We start from the raw sequence: 25,811 nt of genomic DNA, 5'->3' as shown, positions 1-25,811 counted from the left end.
GTTGAAGTTGTAGTTTTAAATATTACAATAATTGTTTAAGAACATTCTCTTATCCAATTTACTCACAACTTAACTTGCAAGAGTTCTTTTGTAGTCTTCACAATACATTGAAAGCTTGTTATGGTTTAAAATATTCCTAGCACGAAGTTATTGTTAAATGGATCGCAAAAGATTGTTTGCAGTCGTTGCTTCATATGCGCCGGTTTGCTGAATAAACACAGCATAATAGAGAGACAAGAGGCTATTACAAAACGATGAGTGTTCACTTTCGTTCAGCCAATGAGAAGAAGCAACACGTGTCTTGGGTCAGAGGTGAGCTTGCGCCTCGGGGATCAAGTTAGCAGCGCGTGCCGCTATTGTTAAAAACTAACTGATGAAATAAAACTCTGCACGATCAAAAAACAGGTCAAATGCGAGTCCGACCTGCACATGATGGGTTCCGTATCATCGTACAAGATAAATAACACTATGAACTTTTTTTAATTTGCATGGCGGCTATTTTGGAATTTTTATGAATTGTTGTTATAGCGGCACACTGTGACAATCTCTACTCTTTAGTTCTCTACCTATTACGGTTCATGTGATAGAGCCTGCTGGCAGACAGACAGACGTATAGATGGACAGGCAGCGGAGTCCCGTTGGCACCCTTCGCTTCGGGTACGGAACCCTAGAGACCGAACGGAATGGAAAAAACCACTCACACTTGATGTATTTTATGAATGACTTACTATGAATGAGGAACGACAGTGAAAGGCTACATGGGGTTATCATTGCATTTGCTTGGCAGTTCCTATTAGAAATTTCGCGGTGATTTAACTCGAATATTTTATTCAAATAGATACATGTCAGCAACACGTCAATTTCATGCCAATCTATTGCCTTAGCGCACGTGGGTTGAGTAGATAACTTGTAACAAATAATGAAAACCGAAATGTTTATGATCGCCATAGCGTCAAAGTTATTGTAGAAAATGCAAATACCTGTTATATTGCAAATGATCAAACAACTATTTACATAGAGGCGTCAGGTTGTAATCGTAATCATTGTCAGCGGCTCGACGCAAAATGGCATTTAGGATAAATTGCTGAAGCGTGAAATATAATCGCGAAACTGGTATGCACTTCCCAACACATTTTCGAGGCAATGTTCAACATGAAATTATTTTTAATCAGACCCTAATTCAATCAGACGTGCGCTTAAAGATAGCTGTATCTAGCCGTGTCACAAAGGGGGCGCGTCGGCCAATAAATCGACGGGCGCAAGCTTGGCGTGAAAGATGAAGTGCCCGTTTAACATACAATGACTCTGCACTATGTTGCAACAGAACTTAGGACGGCGTTAGCTCGAGACCCGCTTAGACTCAGCCTAGTACTGGCGCAACTACTGAACCACATTCGACTAAACGACCAAACCTTGCGACGAAAGGTCGCAACAATAAACTATTACTCACTGACATTTGATGTTATCTCTACCAAAAAATCATCAATTGCATACACTTAAAAACTTTGGTTGCACTAAACACGCTGCAGAATGACACTAAATTAAGTTTCCAGATGTAAAGATAATTTTTATGCCTCTGAATGCGCGAAATTATTGCTAGGAAGTCATTTTAGCAGAGTCATTAAAGTGATACGTATGTCCACTGGACGTATGCAAAACTGGCCCATAAATATAAAAAAAAATCGTATCATATTCTTTTCATGAATTTAATGACTTCCTGGATGATGTTTTTCATCTACTGTAATAGCACATAGCTCAACTCAGACTACGTAAATACATTTTAAAGAATTACGCAAGTTCAAAATGAAAACGGTGCAATTGCAAGAAAATTACACGGCAACTGAATGTAAGCTGTTGAAAATTTACTGTAGGTACTTATAGTCCCTACAAGAGACCTATGTCCAGCAGTAGCTGTTTATCAGTTGATGATGATGATGATGACTTATAGTCCGGAAAAAATTACATCACGCGCCATTTTAACTCTACTGGTCAACTGTCATGTCAAAAGTACGCTTCACCTTTAAAATAAGGACTAAAATCGTACTTTTGACATGAAATTTGACACAAAAGGTTAAAATGGCACGTGAGTACTCATTTATATATATTCGTTTTGATCGAAATCATGAAACTCAATTTTTCAAACTCAGGTTTAGACCGTTCGCTTGTAAATAAGTTTGTATTCATTCATCGAAATCATGAACTTTGGACACAATTAGGTACAGTGCAATATTTTTAGGTCGTTTCTTGAAAATGAGTTCAGGTTTGTTTCAGGGCGCTAAAAACATCCAGATTAAAGAAAAAAGTATTTTGACCAGAAGTGTAATTACAAAGTTTTGCTCGCCAGCTCCTCAAACAGCCTTGTCTACATTTCATTGAAGCCATTTGAACGTAGCATGAGATTAGCCTAAGCTAGCTAACGAGTCTGGGTGTGTCCTGTGCACCAAATAGCGAGGGTAATCATAATTGTGGGTGCAGTTAGGTGCAGTTATTGGACAATGTATACAACTGTCGGGTGACGACGGATGATGAGCGTTCAAACTTACAAAATCAATTCAAACTCACCGATTATATTTATGCTATTATTGCACGTGGGCTCAAATGCCAAGTGGACAGCGATATAAATGTTCCACTAGATGCAGCGCTTCATAGTAATCACATGTTCCAACGAACATTGGTGTCCGCACTCTTGTCAATCGTGATCTGCTTTAGACGCAGTCCTTTTTAACCGAATTCAAAAACGGAGGAGGTTATCAATACGCCGGAATCTTTGTTTTTTTTATGTATGCTCCCCGATTACTCAAAGACGCCTAAACCGATTTGGAAAATTATCTTTTTGTTTGAAAGGGTATAGTTTCGAAGTGGTTCCATACAATTTTGGTGAAGATCTGATGAACATTTTCGAAGATAAATAATGAAACTCCTCAACGGGTAACAGTAAATTGCTCGCGATCAGTATAATAGCTCAGTAAATAGTATGTTTTTAACCAGGCATAGCATATTTTAATACATGGGGCCACTAAAAATTTTGATTTCGAAAGTTCTTGCGGCTAATTGGCACCGGCTCCAAAAAATACTATTATCGACATAGTTAACTCTTGTATACAAAATATATGTATAATTCGGTAATAAATTTAATTATTTTTTACTTTTTAGTGGTTGTGGTAAGGTATTGAAGTCAGTTTTTGTTTATTTATTTTTTTGTAAATTTTTTACGCAGGTAGGTAAGCTACCTATACCTGCTTAGCTATGATAACGTGAATAATAATTTAGAGTTATCGCGCAAGTTTATTTTTTACAAACGGAGTGCGTCTAAAGCGGATTACGATTGACAGGAGTGCGGACACCGATGTTCGTTGGAACGTGTTAACGCCGCATCTAGTCAAACATTTATAATATCTCTGCATGTGTAGTAGGTATTGAGTAACCATCGAAACATTCGTTCAACCTTAGAGATGCGATCAGCCAATTTAAAACAGATAATCGGTGTAATGTGAAGATAAATTATATGTTAAAGTTTTTTGTTGATAGGTTTGCGCTTCTACTGATAAAATCTCACCCGGTATTAAATCATTCTGCAGAACAGTACTTTATTTATGTACTTATTAGAAAAATGTACGCATATAAGAAAATCTTTGAAACAGCTGCTTATTTCACAAAGAAACTGAACCCTGTAGGTAAGTCATGTATGTGGAATGTGTATTCCTCTAATATGAATTTACACCGCAAAGATGGCATAACAATGTAAATCAATAATACAGAAATATTAAATCAATTATTTGACCAAATAACCCTAAAGTTGTAGTGTTAACAATTTCCTTTAATTAAATTTAATCTTAGCCGACAGATGCTAAAAGCAAAATCAAAATTATTTTACACCTACTAAAACGAAAGATTAACTGGTCTATCAGAGCGTTTTCTAATATTTTTTTAATGTTAGCCTTTTCCCCTTCAACTAAGCGTAAATGTTGTGCTAGGTGTGGGTACGACATTAGTACAATGAGTGGGGTTTGAGCCACCGACGTTTCAGATTTCAATCCGCTCCTCAACCGTTGAGCTGTTGAGGTTCTAATTGAAACTGCCAGATTGAATTTACCATTTGACCAAAGAACCCTGAAAGTGGTACGTTCAACAATTACATAGATAAACGTTAGCCGATAGATGCTAAAAGCAACAACAAAATTAATTACACCCATTGAGACGAAAGATTAACTGCTCTTTATCGGAGCAATTTCGGCTGTCAAAACATCAGCCTTGGAATTTGGAATAAAGAAAACATCAGCACGAGCTCGGGCATTATAATGACCGTATTGTTGCACTCCAGATGCGTGAGAGATAATTGCATGCGAAAAACGTAAGCTGTTTCCATTGTATTAAGGTCATAATTTGTGAACTTGCGTTTACGGTTTCAATGGGCTGTAAAAAATCCAAAATTAATGCAAAATTCAATATTAATGTACCTATCACAGTTACTAAAAAAATAGTAGGTATTTTATGATTATGTAGATGATGAAAAAACGTAAAAATACTGATAGAGCTCTTTGATTTTCTGGGATAGCCGTAGTAGTACGATAACATCTCCGGGATACAAACTACCTCTGTATCAAAAAAGTAACAGGTACACAGACATATTTTCGCACTAGTCATATTAGTATGGATTGCTTTCCATTTTTATTACAGACTAGATGATGCCCGCGACTTTATCCGCGTGTATTTAGATTTTTTTTAATCCCGTAGGAACTCGTTAATTTTCGGGATAAAAAGTAGCTTATGTTCTTTCCCGGGATGTAAGCTAACTCTGAACCAAATTTAATCTAAATCGGTTGAAAGCTAGCAGACAGACAGCCAGACAGAGAGACAGACAGGCACACTTTCGCATTTATAATATTAGTATGGATTAGCTCTTGACTGCGATCTCATCTAATGGTATAAATGGTGGTAAATAGCTTGGCGGTACGGTACGGCTTTTCAAGACGTAGTTCACAGTCGAAGCCTATCATCAAACAAAACTGAAAGTTAAGTAATAAGTAAAATGAACAAAGTCACATAAAAAGCATACGAAATAGAACAGTTTGTATGATAGGTAAGGTAGTAAGCTGTGATAGCCTAGTGGTTAGGACGTCCGCCTTCTAGTCGGAGGTCGGGGGTTCTAGCTTTTCGGAGTTATGTGCGTTTTAAGAAATTAAATATCACTCGCTTTAGCGGTGAAGGAAAACATCGTGAGGAAACCAGCATGCCTGAGAATTTTCCATAATGTTCTCAAAGGTGTGTGAAGTCTACTAATCCGCACATGGCCAGCGTGGTAGACTATGACCAAAACCCTTCTCACTCTAAGAGGAGACGCGTGCTCTGTAGTGAGCCGGCGATGGGTTGATCATGATGTATGATAGGTAAGTAAGGCGATAGCATGTGGCTTTAGAAATGTCATCGTATTATCTTCAGTAAAGGGAAAGTTTTTGACTCCATCTTAATTAAACATAATGTCTCTTGTTCGACTGAAAGTGATCAGTCAATGTAGGTAGGTACGCATATTAAATCGACGTGCAGGTCCGACAACAAATAGAAAAGGAATGCTATTTTACAACCGTATGATCTGTTTGCTTAGAAACTTCCATCTAGACAATACTACACAGCGGCTACAGAGCATTTCAAGATATAGTATATTTATTATAATATGTTGCTGAGTTTTTACGTCGAAACATAAAATCGCTTATAAAATGGCAACACTTTTTTACGTAATTTTGAACCCAAAAATTACTTCCTTTAGTTTGGAACACAGTGAAAAATCAATGTAAATCCATCTAATATTATAAATGCGAAAGTGTCTGTCTGTCTGTCTGCTAGCTTTTCACCGTATACCGTAACCGTTCAACCGGTCAACCGTGAAATTTGGTACAGAGTTAGCTTATATCCCGTGGAAAGGACGTAGGCTAATTTTTATCCCGGAAAATTAAGAGTTCCCACGGGATTTTAAAAATCCTTAATCCACGCGGACGAAGTCACGGGCATCATCTAGTGGTTTTATATTTCTAGGATGCAATGCCAAATTTTTGGCGAAATTTCTAATATCTCCACGTTTGGGTCAAAGAAATTCTTTTATTATTATACTTATAACCCCCAGTAGATTCAGAGCGAATTGGCAGTTACAGACGGATAGACAGACAGGTACACCAGTGATCCTAGAAGGATTCCGTTTTTCATTCGGATGTCTTCATCATGTAAATTGTCTGTCATATAATTTTGTTAGAGAATTTTTTTTTATTATGTATCGGTACACCAAGCAAGCAAGTTCATAATGCGCTTATTAAATAAATCATACATAGTCTTTTGCTGTGTGACATGCCACTTATAGGTATATACAGCTATTATAGGACCACTTATGATGGACAATGAGTAACTTTCTAAGTAAACAGAGTATGGTTACATAATCGTATCGAATACAAATGGGTTGCAGTGAGCACCATCTGAATGAGGATACCGAGATGGGAGATAGTATCTTTACATTTTAAGTTTATTGTAAGTAGCCTCACTTGCCTAATACCATCTTGATAGTAAACTGATTGAGATAAACGTTAAGTGAGACATCTAAAGACCCGTTCGAGTTTTTTTTGTAGTAATATTTTTTTACGAAACCAAAATATCAACGTTGATTTTGTGAATTGTTTATTTTTCCTGTGGATATGTTTTGCTGTTGTAGTTTTATGATAGGGACCTAGTAAAGAAAGCATATTTTTATTTTTGTACTAGCTTATGCTCGCGACTTCGTCCGCGTGGACTACAAAATTTCAAACCCCTATTTAACCCCCTTAGGAGTTGAATTTTCAAAAACCCTTTCTTAGCGGATGCCTACGTCATAATAGCTATCTGCATGCCAAATTTCAGCCCGATCCGTCCAGTAGTTTGAGCTGTGCGTTGATAGATCAGTCAGTCAGTCAGTCAGTCAGTCAGTCAGTCAGTCAGTCACCTTCTCCTTTTATATATATCTATTCCTGTGGACATGTTTTGCTGATGTAGTTTTATGATAGGGACCTAGTAAAGAAAGCATATTTTTTATTTTTGTGCTAGCTTATGCGCGCGACTTCGTCCGCGTGGACTACAAAATTTCAAACCCGTATTTAACCCCCTTAGGAGTTGAATTTTCAAAAACCCTTTCTTAGCGGATGCCTACGTCATAATAGCTATCTGCATGCCAAATTTCAGCCCGATCCGTCCAGTAGTTTGAGCTGTGCGTTGATAGATCAGTCAGTCAGTCAGTCAGTCAGTCAGTCACCTTCTCCTTTTATATATATAGATAAAGAATATTAGCCAAGTTCATCATGATGACTAATATTCCCCTTTCCCCTCCAACTAAACGTTAAGCTTGTGCTAGGAGTAGGGTACGACAATAGTGCAACGGGTGGGGTTTGAACCGGCGACTTTTCGGATTTCAGTCCGCTCTTTTAACCGTTGAGTTATTGAGGCTCTAAATAGCTCTACCTTGTAATATTAATTAAAAATTTAATCAATATTACTAGGTACGTAGGTGGTAAAATTAAAAAATACGTTTTCTAAATTATGTTTTACTCTATTTTGAAAAATTTAGGAAGCTTCTTTTGTTAGTGCATAATTGCATCTATTGATCTAAACATAATTTAAAAACTATCGAAAGAAATAAGAAGCTAAATAATATTTTTAGTTATGGTTTTTAGGGGAACATAGATGGTATACAGTTGTTGTAACTAAATGATAAACTATGGACTACAAAAAGATCTTCAGCCTAAATTATGTTATTTGCATATTGTTAACCTCTTAGTACTCGTAACTTATGAGACGTAAAAGTCTGTATCTGGCATTCTAGTGTCAGTCAAATCTATTCTAAGACCTAACTTATGCTTATTTCGATGTCATTGACGCTAAACATCTAACTTACAGTAATTTATAAGTAAAGTTATTTATCGCTAGCTCAACTTATTGCCTACTTAACTGTCTTTAGAGTAGATTTATTTCTGACTTAATTTCCTTACACGCTAAATCATACAGTTATGAATTGCTAAGTTTCTTTGGACCATAATAATTCAGCCTCTTTGTCATTATGGAAAGCCACTGTCATGATCTAGCTTTCACCTTCGGATTTGCTTAGGTAGTCGGTTCTAGTCCATACTAATATTATAAATGCAAAAGTGTATCTGTCTGTCTGCTAGCTTTTAACGGCCCAACAGATTAACCGATTTTGACGAAATTTGGTAGAGAGTTAGCTTACATCCCGAAAAAGGATATAGACTACTTTGTATTCCGGAAACTGAAACAGTTCACACGGGATTTTTAAAAAACCTAAATCCACGCGGACGAGGGCGCGGGCGTCATCTGAAAAAGTTGACTGACTGACTGGCTGACTGATCTATCAAGGCACAGCTCAAACCATTGAACGGATTGGGCTGAAAGGCATACAGATAGCTATAATGACATAGGCATCCGCTAAGAAAGGATTTTTTTTAAACCCCTAACGACCTCCGATTATGAGGCGGACGTCCTATCACAGCTTTCATAATATTAGTACGTACAAATAAATAAACAGAGAAATTATAATTTCGTGAACGTAGAGACTAATAACATAGATATACCTAGTAGATAATTATTACAGAGTCGTAAAGGATGGTTACCTACCCGAAGGCCGAAGACACATAACTATTATTACGAGTATGTTCTAACTTATAACTAAAAAGATAATGTTAATTCCATACCTACGTTTTGCAATTCTAATTGGGCGGGACCCATTAAGTTTAGATAACGTATAACATAATACGATATCAATATTGTGATAAATGACTTTTTAAACAATAAATCTATTTTAAATGTATGATATAAATACTTACTAGCTGTTGTCAGCGATTCCGTCTGATCACTTAAACGGTGAAGGAAATCATCCCGAGGAAACCTGCATTGAGAGTCCTTTATAATATGTTCTCAAAGGTGTGTGAAGTCTGCCAAACCGCAGTTGGCCAGAAAAGTGGAGTATGACATTCTGAGAGGAGACTCCTAGCTCAGTAGTCAGCCGGCAAATGTTTTGATGATTTGAAAGACATTTTCATAATATTTCCCTCGGTGAAAACTAGCCTCGGTCCGTCTCATTCCGTCCAACACCGTCTTTTCAGCGGTTTTGGAATGAAATAAAAACCGGCCAAGTGCGAGTCAGGCTCGCGTACCCAGGCGAGGGTTCTGTACTACAATCGTATTTTTTCGACTATTTGCAAGATAATTCAAAAACTATGATGCATAAAAATAATTAGAAATCTGTTTTAAAATGCACAGGTAAAGCTCTTTCATATGATACTCCACTTGATATAGTTATCTTACTTCGAAAATTGAAAATACTAATTATTAATTCTTGGCCACATTTTAAGTTTTTTGTGGGTGATGTAACCCTAAATTCAAGGGTTTAAAAAAATCCCCTTATGTCTGCTATAAGACCTACCTAACTGCCAAATTTCATAGTTCAAAGTCAACGGGAAGTACCCTGTAGGTTTCTTGACAGGCCGACAGACAGACAGACAGATAGACAGACAACAAAGTGATCCTATAAGTGTTCCGTTTTTCCTTTTAAGGTACGGAACCCTAAAAACAGACAGACAAACACAATTTCATGTATTATATTTGTATGCCATAAAATATGGGTTTAGATGCATAATTTAAAAACGAAGTAGTCAAAATAATACGTTTGGTTGCGATGGTATCCGATAGCTAAGTGGTTTTCGTAACGCCCCCCGAGCGCTCGCGATACCATCGGCGCGTGCACGAAGCAGCTGTACCCGTAGTATAAGATTTTACGTCTCAGCAAACGTTGCTAGAATTCGAGAGTCAAAATACTTCCGCGTTAGTAAACTGGATCTTAAATTTTTGTTCTCTTAAATCTTAAAACCTTGTTTTAAAGCTCAAGTTTGTCTACACATCAACAGCCAGCGCTCCAAGCGGAAACATTGCGAAATTAAAATCAGTGGCATTGAATTTTTGACGTCAATTCAAGGCGCTTTAGGTCCATTTTACTTTGATGTTATTGTGTTTCGACTCTCGAATTCTAGCAACGTTTGGTGAGACGTAAAATCTTATACTACGGGTACTGTACAAAAAACATTCGTCCATGTTTTGTTATTCGGGCAACATCTGGACCGGTATTTCATAGATTAAAAACTTCTTACTCGACTTTTATACTACCCGATTACGGCAAAGCCAAAAGAAAGGGTTATGATTTTAGCAGTCTATGTATGTATGTAAGTTTGTATCTATGTGTGTTCCACCATAGCGCCTAAACTAGTAAACCTATTTTGATGTATGAGATGTCAATCAATTCGTTATTATGGTCCGGGTGACATAGGCTACAATTTAAATCAACAAAATCAGTATGACAGATGTTACATCCAATAACGTCTATCGGTTTTTCTATGTGCCCTGCCCATTGCCACTTCAGTTTCCAGCTTCGCAACCCACTGAGCTATGTCGGTTACTCTAGTTCTTATTACGAAAAGTAACTCCACACGTTGGCCCCAATGATGGCCCCAACACTGTTCGCCCAACGTGGATCGGGAAATTAGCATTGGCCCCAATGTTGACAAAGCTAATTTCCCGATCAACACGTAGAGCGAACAGTGTTGGGGCCAGCGTTGGGGCCAACGTGTGGAGCTGGCGTTAGAGGTGATCAAAAAAGCTTTTTCTGATAACTTTATAATGATAATGTAATAGGCTCTATAATAACAGTATCTCGTAACACAATGTAATTATTTTGAGCAACAAATACCAATTATTGGATTTAATTAGAATCCGATAGTATCGCAAAGCTTTATCAGGTGTTCGAGCAAATCACGGCCCGATCGAACAAGGTTACCTAAATAGCTATCGAGATGTGCGTTACACAGATATGAGTTACGAAAGAGATCGATAACTTGTAACCGTTCATTGAAAGCGAATTCGATCTTACTCCTGTCGTGCGTCACAAGCAATGCTTACAGCTAACGGCATACTTGGGCGTTTTTATGTTACGACTACGTTACGGTAACTACTCGTATAGGTCAAACCTTATAGCTTACCGGTCTCACTTGGTCACGTGACCCGAGATGTGGTACGAGCCGCCGCGCCCGGTGGCTCCCGAGTCCCGATCCCCTTCAATATAACTTAGATGTTCTATTTCACGATGCCCGCTCAGCCTCAGTTGTAGTAGTGAGCGTACCGATACCACACGAGTAGATAATATTACAGACCAGAGGGGAAGCTTCACACTAGCTCACGCACACCACGACGTGTCACGGACGCTCCGTTTGCGCCGTTTCGATGGCAAACGGCGGCAAATGGAGCGTCCGTGACACGTCGTGGTGTGCGTGAGCTGCACTATGAGTGCGTGAACCTACAGCCAGCCGCTAGTATGAAGCTTCTGGTCAGTGGTCTATATATCTACTCGTGTGCCGATACACTTAACGCATTTGTGCGCGTAACGTAACCGCGTTGTGAAAATCAGAGAGTTTCCATGGCATTTTAAAAACCTAAATCCAACCTATATCCAAATATTTTGAATTCTATAGCTTAGCTACACATCGAGATAGAAATCGGAGTATGAGGCGGGGGGACGCCCCACCCGTCACCTACGTTATCCCGCACCGGGTTAGCGCGGGAGCTGTGCGGGGCGTTCCCTCCCCAATTGCCATCTCGACCTGTCGCGTACTATAGTTGCATAGTTACGTGCCCTATACTTAATAATAATATGTTTACAAGATGACGATGTCACTTTATTCATCAATCAACGAATAATGTTATAATTAGTAAAGAATGTTGCAACTCAAGCAGATCATAAGATCAATATTTGTAACAATGCGATTGCTCTGAGTCTGTCGAGACTCGAGGTGAAGGCGTTGGCTATCCCTTGACCGCTCCCACTAACCTTGCTTTCGACATGATCATATGATAACAAGGATTGAATGCCATTGAACATGATTGAAGTGTATTGAGGTACGATTCGCTCGGACCCCTGCCTGTGACTACGGTTACCAACTTCAAAATCTTTTTTTCGGGATTCGTGATAAAAGCAATCAGTCTATTGTTGAAATAACAGCCAAATAAAAAAATACAAAATTTTTGGTTTTTTCTGCGGATTATCCAAAAAAAAATATTTTATGCTACCCTTGTCCTGACAATTAAAAAAAAACAAAAAACAGCCAAATCATGAAATCAATTAATTTGATGAAATTTTGTACAGAGTTAGCTTGTATCCCGGATAAGGACATTTAAACATAATCCATTTTTATTCAGGAAAAAAACTTACATATCACGGGATTTAAAAAAACCAAATGCATGTGAAAAAGTCGCGAGCACCATCTAATTATAATATAAAAACTAATATAAATTTGATCTAAACTTTTTGAACTAACAAACAACATTGATTAACATTAATATAAGAAGCTTTCAACAATGCACGCTAATACAATGTCAAGCTTTTAAAAATGAGGGCTAAGAATCTTCTGTGGACATACTTGTTGAAATATCTCGCGTAAATCGAATAGATGGTGACTCTACTTTTGTATGAGTAAACAATCAAGATTGATCTCATTAATTGCGATCACTATTCTTTGGCAAAACGCTATAAGATTATATTATTATGAAGCAATTTATTATTATTATTGTGTAGCAGTTTAGGCAGTTATCGCAGACATCAAATTAGTCATTTTGTAATTAATTACCAAAGATCATACCAAAGATATCATAAAACTCGAAAAGCTTGGGTGTGTGACACATACGCGTACACAGACTATAAGTCCCGCAAATTGCTATTGCGCTGGAACCATGTCTCATTAACATTCATAGTCATTTTGACGTCAGCCGAAATGAAAATATACCATCAGCTCGAAACTTCAGTCTAGTGCTGACGTCAATAAAATGGCGGCCACGCGCTTTAGCAATGTGCGCCTGTAGATATAGGCATTCACGCATCTTTTGACACCTTTGAACTTGCTTCAAAAATGGCGGTCTTTTACCAGGGTTGTTAATTACTATAAAATCTGTAAAAGTTTCCAAGATGGTGTTGGGTAAGTACACATGGTATTTAAAGAAAAGTTTCAAATTTGAAAAGCATATTTTGTAAAATGCTTCGCCGTTTTAATTCGGAGAAGAAAAACTACTTAACATTTAAAAAGTTACAGAAAGAATAATAAGGAAGAGAAAGAGTAGAATCTTGTAAAAGTAGAACACTACTTAAATAAATAAAAAAATTGGCCAAGTGCGAGTCAAGCTCGCGCACCTAGGGTTCCGTGCTACAGTCGTATTTTTTCGTCATTTTGCACGATAATTCAAAAACTATGATGCATAAAAGTAAATAAAAATCTGTTTTAGGATGCAAGGTAAAGCCCTTTCATATGATAGCCTTCTTGATATAGTTATTTTACTTCAAAAATTAAAAATAGTTCATGACCACATTTTTTTTGTGTGATGTAGGTAACCCTGAATTCACGGTTTTCGGATTTTTTCCCCTCATGTCTGCTATAAGACCTACCTACCTGCCAAATTTCATGATTCTAAGTCAACGGGAAGTACCCTGTAGGTTGACAGACCGACAGACAGACATACAGACAACAAAGTGATTCTAAAGGGTTCCTTTGAGGTACGGAACCCTAATAAAGTAAAAGTTGTCCTTGGTAATAACCACTAAATTGCAAAGTAAAGAAGCTTCAATCAACCAAGAGATTATTAAAATCCATTAAAATTCAATTCGAGAAATAACCTCTCTCTTTGAATCGCTGCTCGTCAAAGTTGACACAATCGAATGACGCGATCGATATGTACGTATCGAATCGAAAGTAATCGATATTACAATGAGTGTCGCCCCAACATCGCTCCAAGGTCAATTACGTCCTTAAGGGATTGAGGTTAATGGTTGTCCTTGTGTTTGATCGATATTGTAGTCATTTGGATGACTCGATTTTATTAATAATAAAAGGTAAATAACAGATGAAAATGCACCTGGGCCATCTGAAAGTTGTCTGATCCATCGGAATATCATAGTTATGGTTCATTTGAGTAATATTAAGATCAATGATGATTCAGAAATTGCGCTAAAGTTACGACAGGGATGTCACTTTAAGTAACTAACAGTCGCACTCAGAGTCGCTAATCGTTACTTAAGATTGAGTTAAAACGAGACAGATTTATGTGAGAGATATAGCTCTGTCTCATTTTAACTAAACTTAAATAACGATTAAGCGACTCTGAGTACGGCTGTAAACTCCTACAGCCGTTCTCAGAGTCGCTTGGTATTCACCTAACTAAGTAACAGTTGTGCTGATGGAACAAAAATGCGCCGTCATACCAATTTTTGCGAAACTTACCATTTTCAAAAAGGTAGCCAAGAACATGTATTTTTTGTATTGAATGACTAACTGATGTCCGCGACTTCGTCCGTGTGGATTTAATTTTAAAAATCTGAAATCCCTTTGATTTTCTGGGATTAAAAGTAGCGTATGTCACTCTCCAGATATTTAACTATATCCATTCAAAAAATCACGCCGATCCATTCCTCCGTTGCGGCGTGAATGAAGAATATATTACTAACAAAGTAGCAAATCAATAAACCAACAAACATACACATTTATTATTTTGTGATTGAACACTCAAGAGTTTTCACGTCTGAAAAATTGCATTAACATAACCAATTTCAAAAAAGAACTAAAAGATAGATAAATAGAACTCTTAAAAACAAGCTTGGGCCTAGCTAGTTAAAGGTACTAGATCAGAAAAGGTGACTATAGCAAAACGAAATCAGACCTTCCCTTAATCCATCACCGTCATACAAAAACAGGCAGACAGTAGGAAATGGCGAAACTCTATAAGAGATCTGTTTTAGTCAATTGGCTCCGGTGCTCTAAAAACTGCAGGTTGCCACAATTAAAAACTACAACTGTAAAAGGATTAACCAACAATACGACATTTCTAATGGTTTGAGGTGCGCTCTAGAAGGCGTGTAAGTGAAACGGGAACACGTTTTTGTTTTAATAATATTTTATAGTTACTCCATAACTGGACGATGGCTGATCGGCTTTCTTGTTAGAACTGTTGTAGAGCAACGTCTACACTGTTTTTGTTTCACATTCTGTTTTGTTAGGACTTGCTGATACATACCTAAGTTGATTTTATTCGCATTACCTGCTTTAATTATAATCCATATTAATATTATAAAAGCGAATGTCTGTATGTCCGTGTGTTGTCTTTTCACGACCCAATGCCCAGCCGTTTAACCGATTTGTACGAAATTCTGTACAGAGATAGCTTGAATCCCGGAGCATAGGCTACTTAGCGTATTCCGAAAAATCAAATAGGTAGTTTCCAGGCATTTTTAAAACACCCTAAATTCATACGAAGTTGGTTACTTTATCAAGTAAGTATGTTATAATATTTACTTGCTCTTATTATTTATCAAAGAGTATAAATCCATATCCATACTAATATTATAAATGCAAAAGTGTGTCTGTCTGTCTGTCTGTGTGCTAGATTTTCACGGCCCATCCGTTCAAGCGACTTTGATGAAATTTGGTACAAAGATAGCGCGTGCATCAATTAGTGTATAAATATATCCTGATTTTTTTGCCATAGTTTATGTGTCCGAAGGTTAAGCCATGCCACACGCACACATAACCTCAGTTTCTCTGGGGACAACTCACAGAGGCGTGGTCATATTTACAGTTATGGCCGGCTCATACAGATTTTATTATACGCTCCCGATCGAAGGTTGTAAGCTGTAGCGATAGAAAATCGATTAGAAGTGATATATTCAACCATTATGGTCATAATACTATACTTAATGGATTGAAATTTGTTTATTCGCTCCTTGAATAACCCCATCGCAGATGAAAACATCATCATCACCATTATTATCAACCGATAGATGTCCACTGCTGGAGATAGTATCTTAGGAATCTCTCTAGTCTCGTAGGGACTTCCACAGGCCACGGTCTTGCGTCGCCTGAATCCAGCGGCTCCCTACGACTCTTTGATGTTGGCTGTCCACCTAGTGAGAGGTCTTCCGACGCTGCGTTTTTCGGTGCTGGTTGCCATTCCAGAACCTTGAAACCAGCCCATAGCCAATTCAGATTCGTAACCTGTTGAGCTATGTTGGTTACTCTGTTTCTCCTATGGATCTCTTCATTTCTGATTGATCACATAGAGTAGCTCCAAGCATAGCTCTCTCCATCGCCCGCTGAGCTTTCGTATGAGGCTCATAGTGGCGACCATAGGTATTAGGTATCCATAGGTAGAAATGTCATCACTGGCAACACGCACTGTTCGTAAATGTGGTGATTTAAATTTGAACAAAAATTATTGAAGACAAAATCCCACGTCTTTTAATCACCGAAGCGTAAATAGAAGCCTTACTGAAATCCGTGAATGTCTGTGGAGAGAACAAAAAAGCTAGTAGTAACGCGATACGCAAGGCAAAAACTACGTGCGGGTGGTCTCCGCCATTACTGCATATTCAACGACAGACTCTAGAAAATATATGGTATACGGCAAACAATTAAATAAAACAAGTCAAAGGAAGCCAATTTATAAAACCCCTTGTTTTCGAGTGAATAATACTCGAGTTAAAGTTTGCCTTCTGTACACAAATTTTTAAACGTTTAAAAAGGGCAATATTAATTATGTTCACATATCCAATTAGGTGGCATCTCTTCTCTTTGGCAGTTTATAATGGCGAGCCAAAAATTTTGAGGTTTACTAGAAATGCTGTATTATATACTTAGTCATAATTAATATCGATGTTTTGCAACTCTAGTTTATCTTTTACCTACCTAGTTCACGCAAAATCTCTGAATACAAAGATATACAAAGATAAAGCTGGATTGACTTTTATGAACATGTTTAGCCGCGAATGCTCCATGTATCTTTTCCTTTAGTCTGTGTCCTACCCGAGGACGTGAAATTGCTCTGGATATGCAAATTACTAGCGTTATTCGAATAGGATGTTTTTTGTAAGGAAGTGGACAGTTAATGAAGAATTCTTGATGTTTCCTTTTTCTTAACATGCATAAATAAAATGCGGTTGATTGAGTTGGGGCTGGGGACTAAGGCGACACAGGCATCTTGATACCATCCTGTATAGTTAATTAGTAACTTAAACCCTTAGCCATAAAAGGATTGGCTGGAATGTAACAATTTAATTGTGCCAATTGGTTAGAACTCATTATACCTTACTTGCTTAGGAAAAAGTGAATAAACGTTTAAAGCTTGCATAATGCATCATCATGCAATGTAATGTTTGCAAAGTAATGATTGAGTAAACATAATATTATTTCGTCGATTGATGCAAATGCACAAGTATCTACTGACTGTCTATATTTTCAAATTTTCAAAAATCGTAGAAAGTTGTTGCCAACGGCTTGTTGATCTACGTAATATGAGAGCAAAAAAAAACAATTTTTTTATACTTTTGCCTATATCTCTGAACGTGTCTCTTTAGCTACGTCGGAAACTCTACCGCCTGTTTATAGCCCATCAACATACAGCTTGCAGTTCATAAGTACAAGTAGGTATACTATTGGGTATCTCATATAATACTGCAATCAAGCTGAGACATCGCATATAGCGGATATTCAGATGTTATCATTGATTTCGTCGCTAGTTATGAGCCAATTTAATAAAATAACACGCCAATAATACTAACAGCATTTTTTTTATGTGCATTTTACTATATTTTTTTACTGCACAGTATCCAAAAATATTATAAAAAATAATATTTAAGTATGTTCGTTCATTTGTAGGTTGCGTAGGTATCTTTCATCCAATAGTTAAAATAAAGCGAGGTTTCTGATATCCGCGAGGCACATTGCAACGCGGCATCAACTAGTATTTTATATAAAAGACTACAAGTATTTCATATAAGTACATTTTTATTTAAATATAACAACTACTACAAAAAGAAAAGATCTTGGCTGTCTGTATGTAAAACCAAAAAGGCTGAAAATAAGTGAATTTTAAGTTAGGAATTTGCAGAAGGGTTGATGTTAACTTACTTAACATTAAAAAGTTATCAGGAAACATGGTATATATGAGATATTTAATTTTTTTACATCTAGAGCAAAAACGAGGTCTAAGTGCTACCTTTTATAAAAATAAATAAAATATAAACGCAGTAATTAACATTTTACCTGTCTTGTCATAAAAATCATTGCAAGACATAATAATTTATATTACAGTAGGTAATAAGCTAAATTATTATACGATGCCTTAATCATCACGATTTTAATTAGTGGTCTCAAAATGGCGAAGTATTTATAGATATATTGACACTTTGAGTGCCGGAACTTATAATAATTGTTATTAACTATAAAGAATTCAACTGCCCCAGATTTCATATAGTAATTGGTCTATATTTAAACATATTTCCTCTCTCATCGTTGTCACCTACCATTATAGAGCTTTTACACTAAATAGAAATCGTAATTATAACAGCGGCAAAACTGACGACAACCTACCTGGCGCAGTGGTGAGAGCTATGGTCTTACAGGTTGGAGGTCATGTTTGGAAAAACATGTTTTATTGTTATTTAGATCGTATATACCATATTTACCAAATAAAATAAATTATTAGACCAGTGTTAGTGCTAGACTGCAATCTTACCTGATGTCTAAGAATCTTCATCTGAAGGTGGTATGGAGTATGTATAGCTTAGCGGCGTGGCTTTACTGGTATATTTTTAAAACTTATAGGCAAATAAAAAATCAAAGTCAAAGTCAAAGTCAAATGATTTATTCAAAATAGGTAATAATTACTCTTATTGATGGTCTGGTATGGTGTTAGATTTGTAAGATATAGTGGTGATAATTATAACGCAAACTTAAAACTAAAGCTACGAGGGTTCCAAACTCGCCCAGGTCTGAGAAGAGCCCACAACAAACTCAGCCGGGTATTCTTTTTATTATCACCACTTTACAAAATTATTGAAACTTATTAGAATTGTCACAAAGTCGCTAAACAACTCATTCCCAAGCTTGCTTATCATTTAAATAATCCTTTACATTGTAATAGGATTTTTCAATTAGTTTACGTTTTATGAAAACTTTGAACTTGTTGAGAGACATCTCCAATATGTTCTGGAAGCTTATTATAGAAACGTATGGAATTACGAGCAAATGAATTGCTAACTTTACTGAGCCGAGAGGCGGGCATTACATGTTTATTTTTATTTCTAGTATTTATATTATGACAGTCACTTTTTTTTTAATTTATTTATGTTTTTATGTACGTACAGTAAATTTTCAAAAATATATTGATTATGCACTGTCATAATTTTAACTTCCCTAAATTTAGTTCTCAGCGACTCTCGAATCATATCGTTTAGCCCTTATTCAAATCTCAGAGCCTACTTAACTGCGCTTTCAACTACTTCAAGCTCGAAGTTCCTGATTTACTGGTTTAAACTTTGCATTGATGAGTCAGTGTCCTCACATGTCAGTTTTATCAGTGATCTGTACCTAATACCTATATCCAAGAGTATTCGTATCACCATAACCAGTCCTTCATCTATTTATAATACCGATATTATACCGATATACAGTACCGATACCGATAAGCTAATATCAATATGCGTATATAGTGTACAAACATCTTAACATAATCCATTACATTGAAATTAATTCTCACGGATCACGCACTGAAGACCTGTTATTATTAAAAGGCTTTCAAAAATGCAATAGCATTTTCAATCTTAAAGTTAATAACTCAGAGTTTAAATTGGTTTACAAACAATGGTATTACCACGGACGGATCAAATCAGCTGTCAATTCTCGTGGGGCTTTAGTTAGATCTCTTGAATGTCTCCATTTCACTTGATCATTAAAGGTGATCGTATACCACGAGATGAAAAGAGCTGCTAGAGCCCAAACACATTTTCAATACCTACTGTTAATTTATCAGCAGCAAAATTCGGCCATATCGAGCGCAAAGAAGATTATGCTAGCTAGTATCGTTAGTCTACGTCGGTACTCGGTACAAATCTAACTCTGACGACCTCTCTGGCGCAGTATTAAGCGCTGTGGTCTTATTAGTGGGGGGCCCGGGTTCGATTCCTGGCAGGGGTTTGGAATTTTATAATTTCTAAATAATATCTGGTCTTGCCTGGTGGCAGGCTTCGGCCGTGGCTAGTTACCACCCTACCAGCAAAGCCGTGCTGCCAAGCGATTTAGCGTTCCGGTCCGATGCCGTATAGAAACTAGAAAGGGGCATGGGTTTAATAAAAACTGCCATACTACTTCCAGGTTAGCTCGCTTCCATCTTAGACTGCATCGTCACTTACCACAGATAGCAGTCAAGGAGTAAACTTGTATCTGAATTAATTAAAACAAAAACAAAACAGAAAACTTCTGCTTACGCAATTTTATAGTCCGTCTGATGCTGCTAATATAAATTATTTCATTTTCAGTACCTATTGAAAAATGCAGCTCTTGGGTCGTCTGCATTGGGCTTAGTATTTCGTGTGTGATGAGTAATCTCCTTTAGACTACGGATAAAAAAGGAAGACAGATTTCTGACAAGCTGTCAATGAGTGTATAATATAATTTAATCATGTTTCTTATTACAATATTAATTATGCAGCATCAGATAGGGGATAGACTTGTATTGATAAATAACGAGAGAATAATGCATAATATTAACTTATAGCTTGGATTTGTAAGAAATAGTACTGTTAAAGTAATGTAAGATGTGCGTGATAGTCCAGTGGTTACGACGTCCACCTTCTATTTCGGAGGTCGGGGGTTCGATCCCGTGCACGCACCTCTAACTTTTCGGAGCTATGTGCGTTTTAAGAAATTAAAATATATCATCACTCGCTTTAACGGTGAGGAAACCTGCATCCCTGAGAGTTCTTCATGATGTTCTCGATCCACACTGCGTGTTGCCAATCCACACTTGGCCAGAGTGGTGGACTAGGCAAAACCCTTTTCATACTGAGAGGAGTCTGTGCTCTATAGTGAGCCAGCTATGTGTTGGATTAGTTAACATTTTAGTGCAGACGAGCAGAGGTGATTTTTCTTTACAGAGTCCTACAGAGCTATAGCGCGCACCATGATGAATTCGCTGAATTTAAATGTGTCAAAATCCGGTGCGAAATAATTCCGCAGTGCGCGCGCTTCCATATAGTTCTATAGTTCACAGATTTTGCGAGAAGAAAACGTACGGAAACTTACCGTTGTGCGCGCTAGCTCTTAATTTTCTGGCTATTGGGGTATTTTATAATAAGCCCTGACCGCAAATATAATAACATTACCAACCTTTCATTGGTCACGTAGGTAGGACGTAGAGATATCGTCATATTTATCGTCGCACCGTCTCAACAATACACCCATTTTATAGGCTCTTTACACAATAAAATGCCGTATTAAGGCACTAAATATAAAATCGTGTTCGTATTCACAACAATCCAGAATTAATAACGCGGAACACTAATAACGTTTGGAGAATCTCCTTTAACATATAAAAACCGGCCAAGTGCGAGTCAGACTCGCGCACCGAGAGTTCCGTACTCAGGTATTTTTTCAACATTTTGCACGATAAATCAAAAACTATTGCATAAAAATAAATAAAAATCTCTTTTAGATTATTTTTTAAATATGATCCCCCCCCCCCTTGGTATAGTTATCTTACTTCGAAAATTGAAAATACTGATTATTAGTTCATGTCCACAATTAATTTTTTTTGTGTGATGTAATCTTAAATTCACGGTTTTCAGATTTTTCCCCATTATGTCTGCTATAAGACCTACCTACCGGCCACATTTCATGGTTCTAAGTCAACGGGAAGTACCCTGTAGGTTTCTTGACAGACCGGCAGACAGACAGACAGACAACAAAGTGATCCTATAAGGGTTCAGTTTTTACTTTTGAGGTACGGAACCCCTAAAAAATTACTCATCCATGCAAAAATAATGGTTCTAACCACATCACTGGTTCTTAACAACAAAAAGAAAAACTGTGTTTTGATAGATAGCTAGTAGACAAAACTAGTTAAAAAACTTGAAAAACTTTACAATCACTTGGACTCCAGAGACAAACTTTCATTTTTGCATGTCTTTTTATTGTAGCTTATATGCTAGGTTTAGTTTTAGTTATTGACATGAATAAATAAATAAATGCCTCACTATCCTATAGACCCTATAGTTTTAATAAATGCTTTGTTATAAATGTGCCGATGTAGTTATAATGTAACTAATATATCGCTATATTACAAGGTATGTAACAGAACAATTAACACAGGTATTTACCTATCAACTGTATACCTTAATTTGATATTGAATGTAAACCGCAGAAGCAATCTATCACGCCTTGCCATGACAATATATTTTGTACGGTGACTTAACTACAACTTAATGAAAGGTTATACTTATTACTTACATGAAACCACTATAATCAGATTTGAGAATAAGTGCAAATTGGTCATATTTAATTAGGGATTCAATCTCTACTGTTTTTTAAACATCGCTTGTTTATTTCCAGGTATGTTCGCGCAAAAACTACGGAAACTACTGCGGTGAGTATGAACAAAATTGGTTCATCCTAAACCTAAGATACCTAAGTTTGACTTGAATCCTACTTGTAACGATTTTGGGAAAATCTTGAATTTTTAATTGCTACTTTAACAAAAATTTGTCTTTTACGTAAATGCTGTTAAAAAATTTAGTGTTTCGACATTATTTAATCATTACCTACAAATAAATAATGTTTATTACCTACTTGATGGATACAGGATACCGTGAATTATTGCTTCCATAAAAACACTTAAAATCGTACTTTCTGAGATAAAACTTCAAACTGATTTATTTCGCACTTTTAAGCACTTTCTACACATATAAGTGAAAGCCTAAAATCGAAGCACATCAACCGTGAATCTCCTTACACTCGACGTAACGTCAGGCGGCCATTAAAATTATCTTCGCGGCAACGTCCACTCTAATCTGTTTAAAAGTAAGGCTACATACACACGAAAGCGACAATGCGGCACGATCAATGGCACGAAGCGCGAGCAATAGCGGAAGGGGGAATCGAAACGTGAGAATTTTTTTCACGGTACCATACATCCTGACGCATTAGTGTCAAGCAATACTAAATTAGAAATACCCATTATAATCAGTACATCCATGTTTATAATCCATATTTCCATAGTAATATTAAATTCAAAATCATAAAGTTCCCACAAGATTTTTGAAAAATTGAAACTAACGCGGATGAAGTCGCGGGTATCATCAAGTAAAACAATTTAATATTTGAACGACAAAGTGGCACGGCCAAGGACACGAATTGCGAGCAATAGCGGAAGCGGGAATGGAAGCGTGAGAACGGTTTTTAAGATACTTTAATTCTGATGCAATTAGCTTTGTGCAAGCAATTTTGGTACAATTGATAGTACACTCGCACCCACAAAAATCACCCTACCCATATTATCATTACCCATAATCATCGTATTTTTTTTTGTTTATTGGTTTTTTGGTTTGGTTCAATCACGTCACAACGGAGCAACAACGGGTCGAAGTGATTTTATGCATGGTTATAGTTAAAGATTTGGACAAGGGTTAGGTACTTTTTATCCCGGAGAACCAAAAAGTTCTCCAGGGGTTTTTTAAAAACAAAATCCACGCGAACTAAGTCGTTGGCATCAGCTATATAGTAGCTAATAATATTTACATACCTACTTAAATAATGGTTTTTTAGAGTATTTTTTCCGTAATACTGTCGATGTCCGCGTGGGGAATTTAGCTGATCCATATCAACAATCAAGATGTTTATTTTTACAAAGGTCATATCGCTAGCGCTTATGTCTTGTCTCTTTCAGTGAGTGCAAAAGTTAAAGGCACAGCGATGCACAATAAATTAACCAGCCTCTTTGAAGTCACCGACCATGTTTAATTTAAGGTACTCCGCTCATTTGGGCACCCAATTAAGCGCGAAATATATCGCAACTTAAGTTAGTAAAGGGGTTCATCAAAATTTCTCATTTTCATTGTTGCCTTTTTTCCGAGGACAGCGATATGGCTGTTAACATTTTTGTCCCAATTTCGCGTAACTTTCGTGGGTTTTAAATTGTTATAGCATAATTATTTTGTCGCAATACAGTTTATCATAAAGTAAGGAAAAGATTCCGTCTAATTGATAAGTGACATTTTTCTTCACGTGTGATCAAAGTAATCGCCTTCCTAATTTAAAAGTGCAACTTTGTAAAATAAATCGTCTCGACATCGGTTGCAAACTTGTAAATCACGACAGAGTTTCGTAAGATGGGAAATTGTAATGGATGGGATTTAATGCTTCTCTTTGAAAGCCTTTTTTTATTCAAGTTGATTGCGATCCCACCTGGTAGTAAGTGACGATCCAGTCTAAGAACGAAGCGGGCTAACTTGGAAGGGGAATTGACAGTTTCATTAAACCCATACTGGAACGCTAAATTGCTTGGGTGGCTCGACTTTGGCAGTAAGGTGGTAACTAGCCACGATCGAATATTTCACCCAGACCAGACCAGAAACAATTTAGAAATTATAAATTCTTAAACTGTCGGGAATCGAAACTGCTGGGACCTAAGACCACAGCACTTATTACTGTACCAGGAAAATCTGTCTCATTTTTAAATCTCAAACTAACTTCGATTCTATTAAAGTTAGCTGTATCCCCTTCGAAGCCTTCCTTTTCAATGATAGCTTCAATATGAGTTACGTAATTTTTAGAGAACATAGTAGGTAACTGGTAACGAAATAATAATTCGATATCCATCTTTATTATTCATCGTTGTATCTATTTCATCACCGGTCCACTCCTTACTTCATACAGATATCTCATTCACGCATGCGTCACTCTTATTACTATCTCTAATATCAGTTTTGGATCACGACTGATCTCCTGACCCCCGATTTCGGCTACCGTAGACACGATTTTTCAAATCTTACCCAAACAAAAATCAACTCTATCAGCTCAAAATAAAGTTGATTATTTGAAGAGCTCCTGGAATCAGCGGAACGTTTGAAGCACTTATGTTAAACAATCAAAAATTAATATGTTTAATATATTAAATAGCGACGTCTTGTTATTAGTGTTATATGAATATTGATGTAACAAATTTGCTACCATTTGATGGTCATTTAAATGTAAATGGCCAACTGTGATATAAAATTAACACATAATCTTTCTTGTAGCTCATTATAGATTTGATGTCATATCAACTTGAACTTGAACTAGAACTAGACTCTATCTCGTTTTAACTGTTAATTAGCTTAATATTCATCTGTTAAGATTTATTTGGCTGATATTACTCCTTAATTTTTTAGTCGGCCGTAAGAATAATATAAATGTTTGTAAAGTAGATGTTTTTTTTTAATTGTGCCACATTACACATACCTACATGTACACTTCCTTAAAAAATTGAGAAAACCCCCTTTATCTCGGGAAAATAATTTTAAATTAATAATTTCATGGATTGTCAATAATGGCGTCTGATTACTGATCTTCTTTGATCTTACCGCCATGATGGATTTTGTTCTGTGTTGCAATTCACAGCGTAAATTCTTATTTTTGTACTGGCAAATAAACCCATTTCTAAGAAAATGTTATTTTGAAACGCTATTTTAAGGTATCTTACCTACTTTTCAGTATACTGTATAAGATCTGGCCCCAGGGCCATATATTTTCGAAACATCTCCTTTACATTCAGTTAATTGCTTAAAAGATAAATTGTGTACAATGCACACTCTCTCTTTTTATTGGATTCCGTTTATCTTCAGTTGAGGGACAATGAATAAAAAATAATTAACGTATTGACATTTTGTTTGG

The 25,811-nt window shown here is 36.7% G+C and overlaps 1 protein-coding gene across 2 annotated transcripts in view; it reads left to right on the top strand.

Moving 5' to 3' along the window:
- The window catches only part of LOC117991212 (transcription factor hamlet-like), a 157,105-nt gene that overhangs the window by 32,478 nt on the left and 98,816 nt on the right, over nt 1-25,811 (top strand). The window contains exon 2 of one of the 2 annotated variants that reach the window (XM_069504985.1): nt 22,494-22,527. The exons of the other annotated variant lie outside the window; for it this stretch is intronic. The gene's annotated coding sequence lies outside the window, so the exon portion shown is untranslated. The remainder of the gene's footprint in view (nt 1-22,493; nt 22,528-25,811) is intronic. 2 annotated transcript variants of the gene reach the window in all.

Source organism: Maniola hyperantus, chromosome 19, assembly GCF_902806685.2.
Source record: "Maniola hyperantus chromosome 19, iAphHyp1.2, whole genome shotgun sequence".
Classification (NCBI taxonomy): Eukaryota; Metazoa; Arthropoda; class Insecta; order Lepidoptera; family Nymphalidae; genus Maniola; species Maniola hyperantus.
This window is presented reverse-complemented; position numbering and strand designations above follow the sequence as displayed.